The sequence below is a fragment of the Lolium perenne genome, chromosome 2, assembly GCF_019359855.2.
Source record: "Lolium perenne isolate Kyuss_39 chromosome 2, Kyuss_2.0, whole genome shotgun sequence".
Taxonomy (NCBI): domain Eukaryota; kingdom Viridiplantae; phylum Streptophyta; class Magnoliopsida; order Poales; family Poaceae; genus Lolium; species Lolium perenne.
Window position 1 is genome coordinate 258,006,922 of NC_067245.2, and position 13,913 is coordinate 258,020,834.

At 46.3% G+C, this 13,913-nt stretch overlaps 2 long non-coding RNA genes across 2 annotated transcripts; both read left to right on the plus strand.

Annotated features, from left to right (window-relative positions):
• Positions 1-674: 674 nt before the first annotated feature.
• On the plus strand, positions 675-2,357 carry LOC139835315 (uncharacterized). Its single transcript, XR_011751109.1, has 2 exons — positions 675-842; positions 2,170-2,357. It is a non-coding gene; the product is annotated as an uncharacterized lncRNA (long non-coding RNA).
• A 2,766-nt stretch (positions 2,358-5,123) lies between these two features.
• Positions 5,124-6,793, plus strand: LOC139835316 (uncharacterized). The gene is made up of 2 exons (XR_011751110.1): positions 5,124-5,281; positions 6,606-6,793. It is a non-coding gene; the product is annotated as an uncharacterized lncRNA (long non-coding RNA).
• The last annotated feature ends 7,120 nt before the right edge of the window (positions 6,794-13,913 follow it).

Below are 13,913 nucleotides of genomic sequence, written 5' to 3' on the forward strand. Positions count from 1 at the left end.
CGACCCCTCCTTGACGTGAACCCATCGGTGGTCTTGTTGTTCGTTCCACAGTTCTTGTTCCATCAGGTCCTGGGATTGATTGCTCGTGGAGACAAATAACCCATTCTTTTCTTTTGCTTGTTGCATGTGTCCCGGTGGTCCCAGCTGTCATTGTCTTGGGCTGGCACTCCCTTCGGTGAGAAAACCTGCGGCTGTGATGCCTCGTCAGCACATCCAGTCAGCACCTCCTGTCCCCGCGCGTCAGCCCCTGTTGCTGTATCTTCCCTGGTATAAAATCGTTTCCCTTTTCTCTATCTTTTCTGAGAATGGCAGGAAATATGTTATTCCTCCTAAAATCATAACTCTCCAACCATAACTCGAAATAAAATATATTTAATATGTTTTCCGATCAGAAAAATGTGAAGAACATTAATATGACATCTATATGCCTGTTTGCATCTTGCATCATGTCGCGCGTTGATAGTTATGCATGTTCACCTCACATATATGCGGAGTATTTTGGAGACCGACTAAGGTTTTCCCTGCTCCGTTTAACTTTGAAGTAGCGCACCCCTGCCATGTCTTGCCATGCTAATCAACACTTAAATTTGCCGGTAGAAAATGCAACTCCAACTCTAATTTGATTGTCCGGGGTTCCGACACCGATTAAATTGGATAAGTTGCATCGCCGCATCATATTTGCCATGTCATGCATATCATTTTGATCATGCTGGTTCTTCTTCCGTAGTAGTAAGACTTGCACCCGTTGTTTGTCCAGCATTTGCTTCTTCCCGGATAGGATCACGAAGTGGTGTGGTGAGATACGACGAGTTCTCCGGATGTTCCTCGGCAAGCTTTAACAGGCAAGCATTTCCCTTATACTCCTGCCCCTGCAGAAGTCGCTTACCTATTTTATTTTGCCTTCTCCCTTATGCTATCCTTGAGTTGCATTCTTGTCACGTGTCCCTTCCACCTGTTACCTCAAGCAGCCTATATTGCCTCCACCAACCACCTACAGCTATTGTTTGGTTATCAGGTCTGCCTTGCGAGTTGTAGTGCATGCTAGTGCTTTTTTAATATCTCGTTACCGTTACCGTTATCTTATCGGGTTATCTGTTGGAAGTTCATGACACATGGTTCATGGTTATATCTGTTGAGGGAATCATGATTACTTGTTAATAGTTGTTAGCGGAGGCATCGGTGGGTCAGTTGCTCGTTTTATGACGGCTCACTTGTGTTTCTATGAAACTTAGGACCCCGAGTTCTTGTTATCTGTTCCGAGACAGAGCGCTCTAACCACACGTGGGTATGCTTATGGGTCTCCCCTTGACCACTGCCGGAATCTACAGCTTTGTCCAGTGGCCACAACTAGTTTGCAATGTTTTACCATTTGTTGTTTGCGTGCATGCCAGCCTGTTACTTATTTATTTTGGGAAGCCCTGGGTGCCTTGTATCCCTTGTTTCTGGTATGCACGTATAGGTCGCGGAGCCACTGCGAAGTGGTTTATCGCCCCAGTGTGTGTTTAAACCACCTAGTACGCTGGCGCAACAGCTAAGTCCGCTTCGGAGATACGGCCGGACTTCGATTCGGATTCAACTTAGTTAGGTGGCTTCCTGGACATTGTTGTCGTGAAGGAGAGTGCGAGCCGTGATATCCACCTGTCGTAAGTGGGTCGAGCGGTGCGTGTGGGTACATTTGGGCAACCCCTGCAGGGTGTACATCTTATCGATAAGCCGTGTCCGCGGTTATGGACGACTTGGAGCTGTATGACTCGACCATAGACAACTTACACCTGTTGTTTATTAATAATAACTTGCGAGTAAGTTAGTACAACTTCAATAATAAATGGTTAAAACTTGATAACCGTGTGAGTGCTCTTGTAAGTACTTCTTTGCGAGGGGGGAACGCATCGGCTGTGTTTTGTTTGCAGAGTATAGAACTGTTAGTTTATGCGCTCTCTCACCTTCTCTGTTTAGACGAATGTTGTAGAGTGTCTCTATAGGTTTTTAGTGCTTGCGCGTTGCCGCTTAACCCCACCATATTGCCTATGACGTTCCTCTTGCGTCCTCTAAGTCCCCTGCGTGCCTCAAGTACAAAGGACGACTGGTTGACGATTGCTTATACGTCTTGAAGTCTTGTTAAGTACGAACCCGTACTTATTGCTGCTTCTACGGGATATAACCGGGCAGGTATGAAGATATGTTCGATGAAGACGACGTTAGCAAGGTTACCCTTCCGGCTTGGCCTGGGCAGGGTTATGGACGCCATCGGTTATCTTCAGAACTCTTAGTCCAAATTTGTATCTTGTCCGTACTCGGATGTATTTGATCTTCTGTATGATTTGGATCTTTGTATGTATCTATTTGTATTCTTGACTCGTTGGAGTCGTTGTTGTAATATATATGTCTCTTGTGGGTTCTATTGTAATCCTGTTGTAATGTTACCTCTCGTGATTGATTCCACCCGCATCGCGTGCATGCTTCGGCGTGTACGAGGCGCTTGGTGGTGCGTCTCCTAAAATCGATATCGTGCGGATTTCAGCGGATTCGCTGGGATCCTCATGGTACCGGTTTTGGGGCGTCACAAGTTGGTATCAGAGCATCAGGTTGACGATACACCACTAGTCCAGCCTTTAGGATAACCTTGCCAATGGTCGTTGAGTTTAGCGAGTCCAAACTATTTTCTAAAATTCGTTGGATATTTCTGATTAGCTCTGATTTTTCTCCTTACCTATATTCTTTCTCCCCTTACCTTTGCTATTTTGAGTCTTCTCTCTTGTCTAAGTCTCTGAGTCTTAGGTTCCGACGTGGGTTGGACGATCTTTGCCTTATCCTAATAGGTTCGATCTTCGGAGGATCCCGACGAAAGCGCATCATCAACAGCGGAACAACGACTTCATGTTAGTGGTGTCGCCGATCGACGTGGAGCAAGACCCTTGTTAGTGGTGTCGAGGAGTTCGACACGTCGCTAGAAGATCCGATAGTTCATCTCTCTTCCCCCGTACCTGGACGTGGGATCTCGGGGCGCGATCCCTTGTTAGTGGTGTCGATTGTAGCGACCCAGGAAAATACCCCAATTAGATTTGTTTGTTATTTTTATTTTTTGCATAATCATGGCATCAATCACCTTGCATGTTTTAATAAAATCTTTCAAGAAAATTATTTTTATTTAAACCCCTTCTTTTCTTATCTTATTTTCAATAATAATAAAACTTAAATATTATTATTTTGGATATCTTTAAAATCTAATCTCAAATCTTGTTTAATTATTTCAGAGTTTCAAAGTTCTTCAAATCCTGCTTAAAATTTCTTTTCCAAACCACTTTCTAAAATTCCCTTCTTGTTCAAAAATGTTTTAGAGTGGTGAGAGGAAAACAACGCAGCAACCTTTTGGTCCTTTTTCTCACCGATCATGTCAGCCCAACGTTCTTTCCTCCCTAGTTTGGCCCGGTCATTTTCCATTCTTTTGGCCCATCTTGCTGTACGAAGGCCCTATCTCCCTCTGTCCTGATCTTTTCTTCTTCTTCTTGCTGTACGGCGACGCATCCGTGGCTCAGCACGTCGCTGTCCAGTGATGGGACGGCCGATCCCTGCTCCCTCATCTTTATAAAAACCTTCCCTAGCCTGGACCTGCAACCCTAGCCCAACTCCATCTCTTCCGCCGCCACTCTTTTCTTTCTTCCATCTCGCTAGCGCCGCGGCACGTTGCCTCGCTGAATCTGTTCCGATCCTCGCCGCGCATCCTCAACCCGGTCGACCTCCGGTCAGCTCTCCCGGACAACGTCGCCGGCGCTGCTCTGCATCGACTTCGCCCGCGCAACCTTGACCCTCTCCGCTGGATCTCTGTTTCTTTCTCGACGCCATGGTGAGCGCTCATGAACCTTGGAAGCATCTGTGTTTCTTTCCGCGCGTCATCGTCTCTCTGCTCTGTCCAGGTACCAAGGCCCGACTTGGGCTGCATCCAGTTCTCGGGCGACATCTGCTCTACATGATCCTCGACACCCTGCAACTCGCGTTCCTTCGCTGTTCAACGTCAGCTCGCCCCGACGGCAAACTTCAGCTTCAGATCGTCGCCACCATGGTCTCCTCCACGAGCCGGAGATCATCGTCCTCGCAGGGTCAGCGCGACCACGCCCAGGCGTTCTTCTCTGCCGCGCGTCCGCGGCCGCCTCTGCGTCGTCTCCGCCCGACTTGGCCGCGCGCCGCCCTTCATCTGCTCGACCGCCACCAGCTGCTTCGACGATGCCCTCGACGTCAACCTGCCTTGCTGCGTTCGTCGCCAAGCCCTGCACCGTGCTCGACGGCGACATGCAGTTTACGTCGACCTCGCCTCCGCTTCCGTCGTCCGTCCGTCCTCGTCAAAGACCGCTCCATATACCTTGCCGGCATCCTTGTCTTCGCCTTCGTCCGCTGCAGCCCAAGGTGCAAGCTTGAGCACCTGATATACTGCGGCGACCCATCCTTGACGTGAACCGATCGATGGTTTATTGGTTCGTCCCACAGTTCACGTTCCATCAGGTCCTGGCCTCCTGGGATTGATTGCTCGTGGAGACAAATAACCCATTCTTTTCTTTTGCTTGTTGCATGTGTCCCGGCGGTCCCAGTTGTCATTGTCTCGGGCTGGTGCTACCTTCGGTGAGAAAACCCGCAGCTGTGATTCCTCGTCAGCGCATCCAGTCAGCACCTCCTGGCCCCGCTCGTCAGCTCCTGTGGCTAGATCTTCGTCGGTATAAAATCGTTTCCCTTTTCTCTATCTTTTCTGAGAATGGCAGGAAATATGTTATTCCTCCTAAAATCATAACTCTCCAACCATAACTCGAAATAAAATATATTTAATATGTTTTCCGATCAGAAAAATGTGAAGAACATTAATATGACATCTATATGCCTGTTTGCATCTTGCATCATGTCGCGCGTTGATAGTTATGCATGTTCACCTCACATATATGCGGAGTATTTTGGAGACCGACTAAGGTTTTCCCTGCTCCGTTTAACTTTGAAGTAGCGCACCCCTGCCATGTCTTGCCATGCTAATCAACACTTAAATTTGCCGGTAGAAAATGCAACTCCAACTCTAATTTGATTGTCCGGGGTTCCGACACCGATTAAATTGGATAAGCTGCATCGCCGCATCATATTTGCCATGTCATGCATATCATTTTGATCATGCTGGTTCTTCTTCCGTAGTAGTAAGACTTGCACCCGTTGTTTGTCCAGCATTTGCTTCTTCCCGGATAGGATCACGAAGTGGTGTGGTGAGATACGACGAGTTCTCCGGATGTTCCTCGGCAAGCTTTAACAGGCAAGCATTTCCCTTATACTCCTGCCCCTGCAGAAGTCGCTTACCTATTTTATTTTGCCTTCTCCCTTATGCTATCCTTGAGTTGCATTCTTGTCACGTGTCCCTTCCACCTGTTACCTCAAGCAGCCTATATTGCCTCCACCAACCACCTACTATTGTTTGGTTATCAGGTCTGCCTTGCGAGTTGTAGTGCATGCTAGTGCTTTTTTTATATCTCGTTACCGTTACCGTTATCTTATCGGGTTATCTGTTGGAAGTTCATGACACATGGTTCATGGTTATATCTGTTGAGGGAATCATGATTACTTGTTAATAGTTGTTAGCGGAGGCATCGGTGGGTCAGTTGCTCGTTTTATGACGGCTCACTTGTGTTTCTATGAAACTTAGGACCCCGAGTTCTTGTTATCTGTTCCGAGACAGAGCGCTCTAACCACACGTGGGTATGCTTATGGGTCTCCCCTTGACCACTGCCGGAATCTACAGCTTTGTCCAGTGGCCACAACTAGTTTGCAATGTTTTACCATTTGTTGTTTGCGTGCATGCCAGCCTGTTACTTATTTATTTTGGGAAGCCCTGGGTGCCTTGTATCCCTTGTTTCTGGTATGCACGTATAGGTCGCGGAGCCGCTGCGAAGTGGTTTATCGCCCCAGTGTGTGTTTAAACCACCTAGTACGCTGGCGCAACAGCTAAGTCCGCTTCGGAGATACGGCCGAACTTCGATTCGGATTCAACTTAGTTAGGTGGCTTCCTGGACATTGTTGTCGTGAAGGAGAGTGCGAGCCGTGATATCCACCTGTCGTAAGTGGGTCGAGCGGTGCGTGTGGGTACATTTGGGCAACCCCTGCAGGGTGTACATCTTATCGATAAGCCGTGTCCGCGGTTATGGACGACTTGGAGCTGTATGACTCGACCATAGACAACTTACACCTGTTGTTTATTAATAATAACTTGCGAGTAAGTTAGTACAACTTCAATAATAAATGGTTAAAACTTGATAACCGTGTGAGTGCCCTTGTAAGTACTTCTTTGCGAAGGGGGAACGCATCGGCTGTGTTTTGTTTGCAGAGTATAGAACTGTTAGTTTATGCGCTCTCTCACCTTCTCTGTTTAGACGAATGTTGTAGAGTGTCTCTATAGGTTTTTAGTGCTTGCGCGTTGCCGCTTAACCCCACCATATTGCCTATGACGTTCCTCTTGCGTCCTCTAAGTCCCCTGCGTGCCTCAAGTACAAAGGACGACTGGTTGACGATTGCTTATACGTCTTGAAGTCTTGTTAAGTACGAACTCGTACTTATTGCTGCTTCTACGGGATATAACCGGGCAGGTATGAAGATATGTTCGATGAAGACGACGTTAGCAAGGTTACCCTTCCGGCTTGGCCTGGGCAGGGTTATGGACGCCATCGGTTATCTTCAGAACTCTTAGTCCAAATTTGTATCTTGTCCGTACTCGGATGTATTTGATCTTCTGTATGATTTGGATCTTTGTATGTATCTATTTGTATTCTTGACTCGTTGGAGTCGTTGTTGTAATATATATGTCTCTTGTGGGTTCTATTGTAATCCTGTTGTAATGTTACCTCTCGTGATTGATTCCACCCGCATCGCGTGCATGCTTCGGCGTGTACGAGGCGCTTGGTGGTGCGTCTCCTAAAATCGATATCGTGCGGATTTCAGCGGATTCGCTGGGATCCTCATGGTACCGGTTTTGGGGCGTCACAAGTTGGTATCAGAGCATCAGGTTGACGATACCCCACTAGTCCAGCCTTTAGGATAACCTTGCCAATGGTCGTTGAGTTTAGCGAGTCCAAACTATTTTCTAAAATTCGTTGGATATTTCTGATTAGCTCTGATTTTTCTCCTTACCTATATTCTTTCTCCCCTTACCTTTGCTATTTTGAGTCTTCTCTCTTGTCTAAGTCTCTGAGTCTTAGGTTCCGACGTGGGTTGGACGATCTTTGCCTTATCCTAATAGGTTCGATCTTCGGAGGATCCCAACGAAAGCGCATCATCAACAGCGGAACAACGACTTCATGTTAGTGGTGTCGCCGATCGACGTGGAGCAAGACCCTTGTTAGTGGTGTCGAGGAGTTCGACACGTCGCTAGAAGATCCGATAGTTCATCTCTCTTCCCCCGTACCTGGACGTGGGATCTCGGGGCGCGATCCCTTGTTAGTGGTGTCGATTGTAGCGACCCAGGAAAATACCCCAATTAGATTTGTTTGTCATTTTTATTTTTTGCATAATCATGGCATCAATCACCTTGCATGTTTTAATAAAATCTTTCAAGAAAATTATTTTTATTTAAACCCCTTCTTTTCTTATCTTATTTTCAATAATAATAAAACTTAAATATTATTATTTTGGATATCTTTAAAATCTAATCTCAAATCTTGTTTAATTATTTCAGAGTTTCAAAGTTCTTCAAATCCTGCTTAAAATTTCTTTTCCAAACCACTTTCTAAAATTCCCTTCTTGTTCAAAAATGTTTTAGAGTGGTGAGAGGAAAACAACGCAGCAACCTTTTGGTCCTTTTTCTCACCGATCATGTCAGCCCAACGTTCTTTCCTCCCTAGTTTGGCCCGGTCATTTTCCATTCTTTTGGCCCATCTTGCTGTACGAAGGCCCTATCTCCCTCTGTCCTGATCTTTTCTTCTTCTTGCTGTACGGCGACGCATCCGTGGCTCAGCACGTCGCTGTCCAGTGATGGGACGGCCGATCCCTGCTCCCTCATCTTTATAAAAACCTTCCCTAGCCTGGACCTGCAACCCTAGCCCAACTCCATCTCTTCCGCCGCCACTCTTTTCTTTCTTCCATCTCGCTAGCGCCGCGGCACGTTGCCTCGCTGACTCTGTTCCGATCCTCGCCGCGCATCCTCAACCCGGTCGACCTCCGGTCAGCTCTCCCGGACAACGTCGCCGGCGCTGCTCTGCATCGACTTCGCCCGCGCAACCTTGACCCTCTCCGCTGGATCTCTGTTTCTTTCTCGACGCCATGGTGAGCGCTCATGAACCTTGGAAGCATCTGTGTTTCTTTCCGCGCGTCATCGTCTCTCTGCTCTGTCCAGGTACCAAGGCCCGACTTGGGCTGCATCCAGTTCTCGGGTGACATCTGCTCTACATGATCCTCGACACCCTGCAACTCGCGTTCCTTCGCTGTTCAACGTCAGCTCGCCCCGACGGCAAACTTCAGCTTCAGATCGTCGCCACCATGGTCTCCTCCATGAGCCGGAGATCATCGTCCTCGCAGGGTCAGCGCGACCACGCCCAGGCGTTCTTCTCTGCCGCGCGTCCGCGGCCGCCTCTGCGTCGTCTCCGCCCGACTTGGCCGCGCGCCGCCCTTCATCTGCTCGACCGCCACCAGCTGCTTCGACGACGCCCTCAACGTCAACCTGCCTTGCTGCGTTCGTCGCCAAGCCCTGCACCGTGCTCGACGGCGACATGCAGTTTACGTCGACCTCGCCTCCGCTTCCGTCGTCCGTCCGTCCTCGTCAAAGACCGCTCCATATACCTTGCCGGCATCCTTGTCTTCGCCTTCGTCCGCTGCAGCCAAAGGTGCAAGCTTGAGCACCTGATATAGTGCGGCGACCCCTCCTTGACGTGAACCCATCGGTGGTCTTGTTGTTCGTTCCACAGTTCTTGTTCCATCAGGTCCTGGGATTGATTCCTCGTGGAGACAATTAACCCATTCTTTTCTTTTGCATGTTGCATGTGTCCCGGCGGTCCCAGTTGTCATTATCTCGGGCTGGTGCTACCTTCGGTGAGAAAACCCGCAGCTGTGATTCCTCGTCAGCGCATCCAGTCAGCACCTCCTGGCCCCGCTCGTCAGCCCCTGTGGCTAGATCTTCGTCGGTATAAAATCGTTTCCCTTTTCTCTATCTTTTCTGAGAATGGCAGGAAATATGTTATTCCTCCTAAAATCATAACTCTCCAACCATAACTCGAAATAAAATATATTTAATATGTTTTCCGATCAGAAAAATGTGAAGAACATTAATATGACATCTATATGCCTGTTTGCATCTTGCATCATGTCGCGCGTTGATAGTTATGCATGTTCACCTCACATATATGCGGAGTATTTTGGAGACCGACTAAGGTTTTCCCTGCTCCGTTTAACTTTGAAGTAGCGCACCCCTGCCATGTCTTGCCATGCTAATCAACACTTAAATTTGCCGGTAGAAAATGCAACTCCAACTCTAATTTGATTGTCCGGGGTTCCGACACCGATTAAATTGGATAAGTTGCATCGCTGCATCATATTTGCCATGTCATGCATATCATTTTGATCATGCTGGTTCTTCTTCCGTAGTAGTAAGACTTGCACCCGTTGTTTTTCCAGCATTTGCTTCTTCCCGGATAGGATCACGAAGTGGTGTGGTGAGATACGACGAGTTCTCCGGATGTTCCTCGGCAAGCTTTAACAGGCAAGCATTTCCCTTATACTCCTACCCCTGCAGAAGTCGCTTACCTATTTTATTTTGCCTTCTCCCTTATGATATCCTTGAGTTGCATTCTTGTCACGTGTCCCTTCCACCTGTTACCTCAAGCAGCCTATATTGCCTCCACCAACCACCTACAGCTATTGTTTGGTTATCAGGTCTGCCTTGCGAGTTGTAGTGCATGCTAGTGCTTTTTTTATATCTCGTTGCCGTTACCGTTATCTTAGCGGGTTATCTGTTGGAAGTTCATGACACATGGTTCATGGTTATATCTGTTGAGGGAATCATGATTACTTGTTAATAGTTGTTAGCGGAGGCATCGGTGGGTCAGTTGCTCGTTTTATGACGGCTCACTTGTGTTTCCATGAAACTTAGGACCCCGAGTTCTTGTTATCTGTTCCGAGACAGAGCGCTCTAACCACACGTGGGTATGCTTATGGGTCTCCCCTTGACCACTGCCGGAATCTACAGCTTTGTCCAGTGGCCACAACTAGTTTGCAATGTTTTACCATTTGTTGTTTGCGTGCATGCCAGCTTGTTACTTATTTATTTTGGGAAGCCCTGGGTGCCTTGTATCCCTTGTTTCTGGTATGCACGTATAGGTCGCGGAGCCGCTGCGAAGTGGTTTATCGCCCCAGTGTGTGTTTAAACCACCTAGTACGCTGGCGCAACAGCTAAGTCCGCTTCGGAGATACGGCCGGACTTCGATTCGGATTCAACTTAGTTAGGTGGCTTCCTGGACATTGTTGTCGTGAAGGAGAGTGCGAGCCGTGATATCCACCTGTCGTAAGTGGGTCGAGCGGTGCGTGTGGGTACATTTGGGCAACCCCTGCAGGGTGTACATCTTATCGATAAGCCGTGTCCGCGGTTATGGACGACTTGGAGCTGTATGACTCGACCATAGACAACTTACACCTGTTGTTTATTAATAATAACTTGCGAGTAAGTTAGTACAACTTCAATAATAAATGGTTAAAACTTGATAACCGTGTGAGTGCCCTTGTAAGTACTTCCTTGCGAGGGGGGAACGCATCGGCTGTGTTTTGTTTGCAGAGTATAGAACTGTTAGTTTATGCGCTCTCTCACCTTCTCTGTTTAGACGAATGTTGTAGAGTGTCTCTATAGGTTTTTAGTGCTTGCGCGTTGCCGCTTAACCCCACCATATTGCCTATGACGTTCCTCTTGCGTCCTCTAAGTCCCCTGCGTGCCTCAAGTACAAAGGACGACTGGTTGACGATTGCTTATACGTCTTGAAGTCTTGTTAAGTACGAACCCGTACTTATTGCTGCTTCTACGGGATATAACCGGGCAGGTATGAAGATATGTTCGATGAAGACGACGTTAGCAAGGTTACCCTTCCGGCTTGGCCTGGGCAGGGTTATGGACGCCATCGGTTATCTTCAGAACTCTTAGTCCAAATTTGTATCTTGTCCGTACTCGGATGTATATGATCTTCTGTATGATTTGGATCTTTGTATGTATCTATTTGTATTCTTGACTCGTTGGAGTCGTTGTTGTAATATATATGTCTCTTCTGGGTTCTATTGTAATCCTGTTGTAATGTTACCTCTCGTGATTGATTCCACCCGCATCGCGTGCATGCTTCGGCGTGTACGAGGCGTTTGGTGGTGCGTCTCCTAAAATCGATATCGTGCGGATTTCAGCGGATTCGCTGGGATCCTCATGGTACCGGTTTTGGGGCGTCACAATGCCTTGGGCATCCCCAAGCTTAGACGCTTGAGTCTTATTGAAATATGCAGGGGTGAACCACCGGGGCATCCCCAAGCTTAGAACTTTCACTCTCCTTGATCATATTGTATCATCCTCCTCTCTTGATCCTTGAAAACTTCCTCCACACCAAACTCAAAACAACTCATTAGAGGGTTAGTGCACAATCAAAATTCACATGTTCAGAGGTGACATAATCATTTTTAACACTTCTGGACATTTCTCAAAGCTACTGAAAGTTAATGGAATAGAAAAATCCATCAAGCATAGCAAAACAGGCAATGCGAAATAAAAGGCAGAATCTGTCAAAACAGAACAGTTCGTAAAGATGAATTTCTAAGAGGCACCATACTTGCTCAAATGAAAATGCTCAAATTTAATGAAAGTTGCGTACTATCTGAGGATCACTCACGTAAATTGGCATAATTTTCTGAGTTACCTACAGAGAATTAGGCCCAGATTCGTGACAGCAAAGAAATCTGTTTCTGCGCAGTAATCCAAATCTAGTATGAACCTTACTATCAAAGACTTTACTTGGCACAGCAATGCAACAAAACTAAGATAAGGAGAGGTTGCTACAGTAGTAACAACTTCCAAGACTCAAATATAAAACAAAAGTGCAGTAGTAAAATCATGAGTTGTCTCCCATAAGCGCTTTTCTTTAACGCCTTTCAGCTAGGCGCAGAAAGTGTATATCAAGTATTATCAAGAGACGATACATCTACAGCGGGGTTTGGAGTTTTCTCAACCATGCATTGTATTTTGGATACATAAGTTTCAGAGGCTCCCTTTTCATTAGTCTTGGGCTTGCTACTCTCATCAAACAAATTTTCAGGAACAAGCCAAGCATAATTATCATCTAGAGCTTCATGCATCCCTAGGAGCTTACAAGGTATTGGTGCTTTAATCTCCCCACCATTATTAACATTATTAGTGTACTTAATTCTATCCATATCCATCTTTTCAAGTGTTCTTTTAAAATCGGTGAACATACCAAGCCTCTTATGCTTAATAAAAACTTTTCTAGCTTCTTTGGCTATATCCTCAAATTCTCTAACAAGGACTTTTAAAACAAAATCTCTCTTCTCTCCCCTCTCCATATCAGAAAGTGTAAGAAACATGTGTTGTATCATGGGGTTGAGACTAATAAATCTAGCTTCCATCATGCGTACCAAACAAACAGAGGCATCTTCATAAGTAGGGACAGCTTTTGCCAGGGGTATATCTTTAAGGTCTTCGTGCATACTAACATGGGTGAAAAATTCTTCTATATTATCTCTTCCAATTATAGACCCTTGTCCCACATGTATATCTTTTAAAGTAAAATTAAGAGGAAACATAATGAAATAAGTAAATGCAAGTAACTAATTTTTTTTTGTGTTTTTTTTAATATGGAGAATGCAAACAAGACAGTAAATAAAGTAAAGCTAGCAACTAATTTTTTTGTGTTTTTGATATAATGCAGCAAACAAAGTAGTAAATAAAATAAAGCAAGACAAAAACAAAGTAAAGAGATTGGAGGTGGAGACTCCCCTTGCAGCGTGTCTTGATCTCCCCGGCAACGGCGCCAGAAAAAGAGCTGTTGACGTGGGAGTTGAAAATCTTTGTGGTGTAACTTTTCTTCGTTCCCCGGCAACGGCGCCAGATAAAGAGCTTGATACGCGTACAACACGCGTCCGTTGGGAACCCCAAGAGGAAGGTGTGATGCGTACAGCGGAAAGTTTTCCCTCAGTAAGAAACCAAGGTTTATCAAACCAGTAGGAGCCAAGAAGCACGTTGAAGGTTGATGGCGGCGGAGTGTAGTGCGGCGCAACACCAGGGATTCCGGCGCCAACGTGGAACCTGCACAACACAACCAAATTACTTTGCCCCAACGTGACAGTGAGGTTGTCAATCTCACCGGCTTGCTGTAACAAAGTATTAGATGTATAGTGTGGATGATGATTGTTTGCAGAAAACAGTAGAACAAGTATTGCGATGGGATTGTATTCGATGTAAAAGAATGGACCGGGGTCCACAGTTCACTAGAGGTGTCTCTCCCATAAGATAAATAGCATGTTGGGTGAACAAATTACAGTTGGGCAATTGACAAATAAAGAGGGCATGACCATGCACATACATGTTATGATGAGTATTGTGAGATTTAATTGGGCATTACGACAAAGTACATAGACCGCTATCCAGCATGCATCTATGCCTAAAAAGTCCACCTTCAGGTTATAATCCGAACCCCTTCCAGTATTAAGTTGCAAACAACATACAATTGCATTAAGTATGGTGCGTAATGTAATCAACAACTACATCCTTAGACATAGCATCGATGTTTTATCCCTAGTGGCAACAGCACATCCACAACCTTAGAACTTTACATCCTTTGTCCCAGATTTAATGGAGGCATGAACCCACTATCGAGCATAAATACTCCCTCTTGGAGTTACAAGCAAAAACTTGGCCAAAGCCTCTA